An 8,180-nucleotide genomic window follows, 5' to 3' on the forward strand; every position below is an offset into this window, starting at 1 on the left:
GACAAATGCTGGGCATAGAAGCCACAGGGCATAAATCTGCAAAGAAGTAAAAAGCTAACCTTTTCAAACAATATGTCTTCTCTCTCACTTACCAACTTTACATTTCCCTGTATGGCCCCAGAAGATGACTGGTTAGCCAGAGACGGGTAAGATTCCTTAAGGGAGGAACAACCTAAGACAGGCACAGTTGCAGGGGGGCCATCAGGTGAAAAATTGGGGATCAACAGAGGTGAGGCTTAGAACCTCAGCCCCCCTGTTCTGAGAGAAATCTTCTGCATCCGTGGATGTTTTATTGCCCGTATCTAGCTTGGATTAACACATAGTCTACAGGCACACACCTGATCATCTACATTTGCTCTCTTACAACACTAAACTATGTTTTCTACCTTTATCTTGCATCTACCTACCACTGCAGCATTTTATTAAAAATAATAATAATAAAGAGAGAAATGTGGTATCCACATATAAATCAAGTATAAAAATCAAACGAATATTCATATTTGAACTGATTGTTTATAGTTCATAATGCATGATCAAAACCGAAAGTTTCTGTGATGACTGCCCTTGCACTGTTCACCATGTAACTTATTCACTATGTAAGAATGTGTTCTCCATGTAAGAACTTGTTCGTTATGCTTCAGAAGATTGGAGACTGACGAAAATTAGGCTTGGGGTGGATTAATGATTGTGCATTGAGCATTGACTCCCCTATACAGAATTTTATTGTTGTTAACAACCATTTGATCAATAAATATGAGAGATGCCCTCTCAAAAAAAAAACAAAAAAAAAAAATACAGACTTCCAATTGTAAAATAAATAAGTAACCAGGATGTAATGCATAGCATAAGGAATATAGTCAAAATATTGTAACAACTTTGTATGGTGATAGCTGGTAGCTAGAATTATCATGTATATAAATGTTGAATCACTGTGTTGTACACCTGAAACTAATGTAATACTGTGTGTCAACTACCCTTCAATTAAAAAAAAACATAATGTCCTTCATGTAATTGTAGATTAATGATACCAAAATTAAAAAAATAAAAAATAAAAGATTGAGTGTGCACAGAAAGATATACACTGTAATAGGAGAATACGATTGGAAGAAAAAACAGAGGCAAAGGTAATTGGAAAACAAAATAAAGGCAGTGGTATATTAATACCCAAAATAATTCGTGCCAACAGGTCCTGGATAATTGCTAGAGGGATGCTACCACAATTTAGGCTCTGAGATTTCTGGCAGCTAAAGCAAAGGGAGAATATAGTTATAAATTTTAATGGTCTACAGCATTTTTTTTAAAGTTGTTAAAGAGAAGTATAGTTTGGGCATAGAAGCCTGAAAAAAACTTTTCCAAGGTCGTCACAAGGGAATAATATGAGATTTAGCTGATGCTATTATGTTTATTCTATTTTTATAGAACTTAGCAACATCTTAGGAGGTTATATTCATATTCATTAAAGCAAGAGTCTTAAGCACAGAGACCTTGAAGTTGAAACTTCTATTGTGAGGACCTTGGAAAGTTGAGGGGCACTGAGTCTAGATTAGAGGTTTACCCCACCAAGGTGAGAAAAGGGTCTCATAGCATATAATAGAATCCTGTCACACATTCGCTGTGTAAAATTGATCAAGTAATGTAAGTTCTTTGGACCTCAACTTACCCATCTCTTACAGGATAGAGAGGAGGATGGAGACTCTTAGAAAAGGTGATCTCTTTAATATCTCTTCTAGCCCTCACATTCTGTGACCATATGGGCCAGAGATCGCAAACTCAAGTGCCTAAATTAAAGATTAAGAAGGTTTTCATAAATGAGGAAATGGACTGAATGTAAGAAAAATAAGGAGTGGTAGAGATTTGAGTGGTAACTTAGAAATCCCATCTAAAACTCCAGTTAATTCTTGCATGAATGAGTTTCTAGGTTTTCTTATTTTTTTCAAGGGAAACACCACCATATGTTGAAGAATATTATACAGAACAAACAAAACACCTCTGCTGGCTAGGTACAGTCCATGGGTCACTAATTTTCAACTTCTGCTTGAAATAAAAGGGCCTAAACAAGAATGCTAAGTGTTTGAATAGAACGAATTAAATATGAAGGAACAGGAAGAAATCAAAGAGACTACCAAGATTTCCCCTGGGTAATGAGGAGGAGGTAGTAACAATATGAATACTAAAATCAGCAGAAGGCTTTGAGAAAGAGGGTGCTTCTCTGTTTTGAACACAGGACAAACCTCAGTCATAGGTATCTACAGCACATGGATGAAATTCAGCTGTTGAGTTGAAGAAATCTGTGGGATTATTAGGGGAAAGGGTGCGGGAAATGTAGGGCAGGGGTTTGGGGAGAGATGAAAGAGCAGTTAAAGATGTAAGATTCATTCTCTCAGTTTTATTAAACATATCATAATATATGTTATTTCATGAGACTATAAATCCTGAGGGCAGAAACTACATGTTTTCTTCACCACTTATCCAGCACCGACCATAATGCATAGTAGGTGCTTAATATACACTGAATAAATAAATGAGTAAATCCAAGACACTATGCTTCACAGTATAGGAGATGCAGGTTTAAATTAGAACACATCTTAAGGAAGAATATAGGCCAGAATGTACGTCAAGTCCTATATATATATATATAAAACATATTTTTACATGGAATTTTATATGGAATATATTCCAATAAAAAATGTGTTTTTATAAAAGAAAAGGTTATAATTTAAGTATTCCTAAAAATTAAGCTAAACTAGCTTTTGAAACCTCACCATACGTCAGTGCTAACAAACCAAGTGAAAATATTAAGGTTATTTTGCATTTCAAGTCATATAAAAACTGAAATACATTTTAAAACAATTGCATCCAGTGAAAGTCAAGTCTTATACATAACTAACTAATCCAACTTTGAATAGTGCCTTTTTTTTTAAAGGCACCAATGGGATTCAGAAGAGAAAAAATGTTTTAGAACAAGTTAAACTGGGCCTTGATAATAGTTAACTAAGATTGGATCATGCAGATATTGGAAGGAGCTGATCAGAAGCAGCTAAATAGAAGGTGCACCCCTTTCTTTTGAAAGTAGGGAAATGTTTGAGACTGCCAAGACAGTGAGTAGAGAAACAGTGTGAAGCCAGAACCTTGAGAACCGCCCCTTGTAAAGAAGGTGAGGAGGAAGAACCAACAAAGAGGGGAGAAGTCACCAGAAAGGTAAGAGAAGCATCATGAGAGTGGGTTTCATAGGAACCAAGAATCCATGCTTCAAGAAAGCAAGGTGAATCAGTATTGGCAAATACCCTCAGAGACAGCAGGCCATCAGGATGGGAGAGCCGAGGCCACTGGATTTGGTGATTAAGCAAGTCACGGATGACTTTCAACTAAACCATTTCCTTGTAGTCGACCCATGACTGTAAGGACAAGAGCAAGGACAGTAGAATTACTTTTGATTTGTTAAGGGAGGCAGGGAGCGGAGTTTCTTAGGAGCAGGGAGAAAATATAAAAGAGAAAAATAATATTAATTTGCAAAAAAGGATATATTTCTGAAGCAAGATTTTGGAGGATCTAAACACTAATGAGATTAAGAAAGAAGAGTCATTTATCAAGACTTTGTATTATAATTCCAACAATTAGTCAATAACAAAAATAATACATTTTTTTTAATCTCTCAACTTATTTTTCTACTTGGTTCCCTTGTTTCATTCCATCATTAAGGCCCCAAAGTAACTTTTGATATGCTGAAAAACAGTATTAGAACTTCAACTTAGTGATAGTTTCTAAGGCTTCTTTAGGTTCCTTTCTTTATGAGTAATGGGTATTACAGTACAGAACTCCTGCATTTCTGGTTACTCAACAACCCTTCCATTCAAGAAACCCCTCCCGAACTGTAGCTTAAGCGCTTTGAGCGGCTGCTTCCCAATTCCCCACCCGGCCCACACTCCTATACTCATCCAGATCTGACCAGTGACAACCATCCCTGCTCCTTTCACTGGTACTATAAGCAAAAAGACTTTCTTCCTGCAGTGGCGCAGGTGCTGACGACCATGTAAGCATGGAGAGACAGGGCACCTTTGCTGCCACGTCAAGGCTTATCTAAAATTGAAGCTAAAAGAGCTGTCCTAGAAGACAGAAATCGAGTCTTCATGCTATTACTTGAGCCCAGGGATCCAGATGTGCCTGAAGACTAAATTTACAACTGGGCTCGTCAGTTAAAGGAGCCAATAAACTTTCATGCTTGAATGTGGATCTGGACTTTAGTCATTTACTGCTAAAAATATCCTAACAGAGGCATACATCATTAAATCAGCATTATTTCTATTTCTTTTATGCCTTATTTTAAATTTGCTACTTTAATTATCCTACAGTTCTCAGTGAATGAAGCCACAAATTTAGTACAGTCCCAATCTTAGTCCCAGCATATTTTTAGGAACTTTTTTTGTTGTTGTTTGCATGTTTTGGAACTCAACAAGATTTCTCCAAAGTTCACTGAGAGAAAAAACATAAATATACCAAGAAAATAGGACAGTTCATAAAAGGGAATTATATAACAAGATACTAAAACATACTATAAAGCAAGAATAATAAACATAAGGTAGTAATTGAGTAAGGATAAACAGTCATGGAACAGAACTCAAATACTTAATGTATGGTAAGTCACAAAACAATAATTCAGTAAAGTATTTGAGGACAATGAACTAGATTTGAGGGAGAAAAATAACTAGATCTTTACCTTGTTCATCATCCCAGAATAAATTCCAAATGGATTTGTGACTTAAATGTGAAAATTGAAGCTGGATTCTCAATATATATTGGTTGGCAGATAATTGGTACACTCTTTACCACTATCTGCTAATTCTAAAATTTTAAATATTAATACCTTAACACAGCTTTTCAATTCTAGAGATGTATCCTGTATAACCAAAATATATGGATAACAGAGCATTGGAATATCAAAAATGTATGCCCATTGGAGTTACTAAAGTGTGGATTATCTCTATATACTATGTATTCTCAAAGGGGTGATATCACAACCAAGGAGGTGAAAACTGATTATTGGAAGACCAAAAAAACATATTTAATGGATAAAACACAAATATATGTAAAAGTCAAAAATGAATATACAGTATGTAGTATTGAAATTTCATGGGGGATGGTGATTAATAAAACAGCTAAAAAGACTTCTTGGGACAATAATGGGAAAAAAAATAAGAAAAAACTGATCTAAACAATTCATTACCATTGCAACTAATAAGAATGATGTAGATGTGTGTATATTGGCAAAAGAGGATGCCCAAAATACATGAAGTTAATTAAAGTATATGTAGTCTTTAAGTATATATGTAGTATATAAAATGTATATACAGTGTATATTGTATGTAAATATAAAGTATATCTTTGGGGTTAAAATTACAAGAAATATTCAATTCTATGCTAAGAATTGTAATGTTTACCTTTCTACAACAGCATTTTAATAAAGAGAAATAAAGCTGTAGAAATAAATATTGGAGTGAATAGTTTCATATCATGTGGTGAGAAAGGACTTTTTAAACATGACTCCAAAGCCCACAACTATTGAAGTTTAGGTTAAACTACAGAAATTAAAAATTGCTACATGAATAACACACACCATAATTGAAGCAACAACCCAAGAGAAAATATTTGCAAAATATATGTCAAAAGGTGTATGTCATTAATATAAAAGAGCTCATACATGTCAATAAAGTTTCAACACCCTAACAGGCAAACTGGTAAAGAACATGAACAAATACACACATATGAAATATGGAACACACATAAGCATCTGAAAATACTTTTGCTAGTTAATGCAAATAATATCAACAGTGAGATGATATTTTCATTAGCTCAGCAGAGTTACAAAGGTTGGTGTTGGCGGGGTATGAGATAGGGTGCCACTCTGAGGTGCGCTTTGGCAACTTGTTTCAGAATATTTTAACATGCATACCTTTGAATCAACAGTGATACTTCCAGGAATATATCCAAAGGTGCCAATCAGACAAATCAGAAAAGATGCATGTGCAAGAATTTTCATAACACTATTAACAACATTAAAAACGGGGGGAAAAAAAGATGTGTATATGAGACTAGAGGTACTTTTGAGTGAAAAGAGCTTCTTAAAAAACATGTTCATTGAACAAAATGAACAGAATCATTCATCCTATTTATATAAATTATGTGTGAGTTCACATAGAAATGATATTTAACACAATGTTAGTAATGGAAATCTCTGGTGGGATTTCAAGTGAGTCTCAAGCTTACGGAAAAGTGAGAGAATAGTATGAACTCCTGTGGCCCACTCAGCTTCAGCTCATTTGTATTCTCAGTTCAGCTATATTCCCATCTACTGCCCTCTCCCATCCCAATTTTTTAAGTAAATCCAGGATATTTTATCTGTAACTAGTTTAATACCTCTAAAAGATAAGGATGCTTTTAAAACATAATCTCAATCCTATTATCAAACCTAAAGAAGAAATCCTAATAATTCCTTCATAAAACCAGTTACATCCAATCAGTGTTCAAATTTTGTATTGCCTTTACATTGCTATACAGTTAGATTGAGGTCCATACATTACAATTCATTCATATATTTCCTAATCTATAGGTTAGGAAATCTGTGGCCATCTCTCCCCATCTCTCTCTCTCTCTCTCTTTTCCTTGAAATTTATTTGGGGAAGTAACTGGGTTGTTTGAACTTAGGAGTTTTGAGAGTAGTCATGACCCTAACATTTACAGACTTGGGGCAATGGTACACATGTAGCCTCAAAATACCATGTATCTGCACATTTAATGCTATCAACTCCAGCTAACCATTAAACATACTCCTGCCTTGACAAACGCTCTGAACAACCTGGAAGGCCAAGTTAGAATTTAGAATTCTCAGGCGCCTTAAGGGTCCTCACTTGATTCTGGGTACATAGAAGTGGCATGTGGCCCACAGGCTGTCCCCTTCTCTTCCCACCCCTGGCTCCAGCCCCTTCTCAAGGGCACCCCAGCACACAATGTCCCAGCTTAATTTACACCTTCTGCCAATGGCCACTGCTAGTTGCAAGGTCCATTCTTGGGAGGGAGAAGAAAGAACAGGCCCTGAGGGCAGGCACCAGTTATACAGCAACTGGGAAGTTGCAGTTCTGGGCAGCGAACATGGTCTGGTAGAGGAGGCATCAACTCTAGGTGACTATGTCCCTTGGTCCCATGGACCTCTCACATCTCCTGGAGGGGCACAGCTAATGGCCAGAACAGGGGCCCTTGCCTCTTGGCCCATTTGGGGGGAGGGGGCAGCTGCCTTTGAAACAATGTGGTTGAGAATCTGGAAAAGGCACGGTGCAAGCCCGAAACTTGCGTTCTGGCTGGCTGCCACCCTGCAGCAGGCTATCGCAGCAATATTATGACCTAAGGATAAGCACTCACATTTATACCCTCACATCCCTGTCATGATCATTGTCAAAGACTGGCCATTGTGTTAATCTTCTCTGCAAACTGCCTCCTATTTTCATTCACATAGTTTCATCATGTAAGGAAATAGTTTTCCATTTTTGGAAACTTGGCTCAAAAAAACAAGAAAAAAACAACCCTATGGGTGTGCACCTTAATGTCACCAAGAGATACATATGAGGAGAAGGCTGCAGACTTCAGGGGTGCTTGGATCTGACTAAATGCACACTGCAATTCCCAAGAAGCTCAAAGATGTTGAGTGAATAGAGGGCACAAGCTTTTACCTCTCACCTTGTTCTTACCAAGCCCAGGCGTGGGCAGAATGTACCCTCCCAAGGTTTCACAAGGCACAGCAACTTCTAAAAGGCGTCAAGCAGCTACCCAGTATCTTCCTCTCCTTCATCCTCAAAGCCTATTTGCGTGGCTGGCTGTCAAGGACAGACCTCCAAGCCTATGGAAGGTGGAAGAAACCAGCCTACCAACTCTTAGCACTTCACAGGACCACCTTCCCCACTTAGGCTCACCTCTACCACCTTTCCTTTGCTCTTTCCCTCTTATCCTTCCCCCCTCCTTCCCTCAGCCACTTCACAAATCATCCACTAGAACTTAAACAACCCTCTGTGGCCCTCTCCTTTTCAGCTTCCTCACTTTAAAAGAATGATTTTGAAAGTCTTTTCCAATACTACATTCTATTTTTAATGGCAAAAAGTAAACAATTGTGTACTAAAGGCTTATTATGTTCAGAG

This window comes from Manis javanica, chromosome 10 (genome assembly GCF_040802235.1).
Source record: "Manis javanica isolate MJ-LG chromosome 10, MJ_LKY, whole genome shotgun sequence".
NCBI lineage: Eukaryota > Metazoa > Chordata > Mammalia > Pholidota > Manidae > Manis > Manis javanica.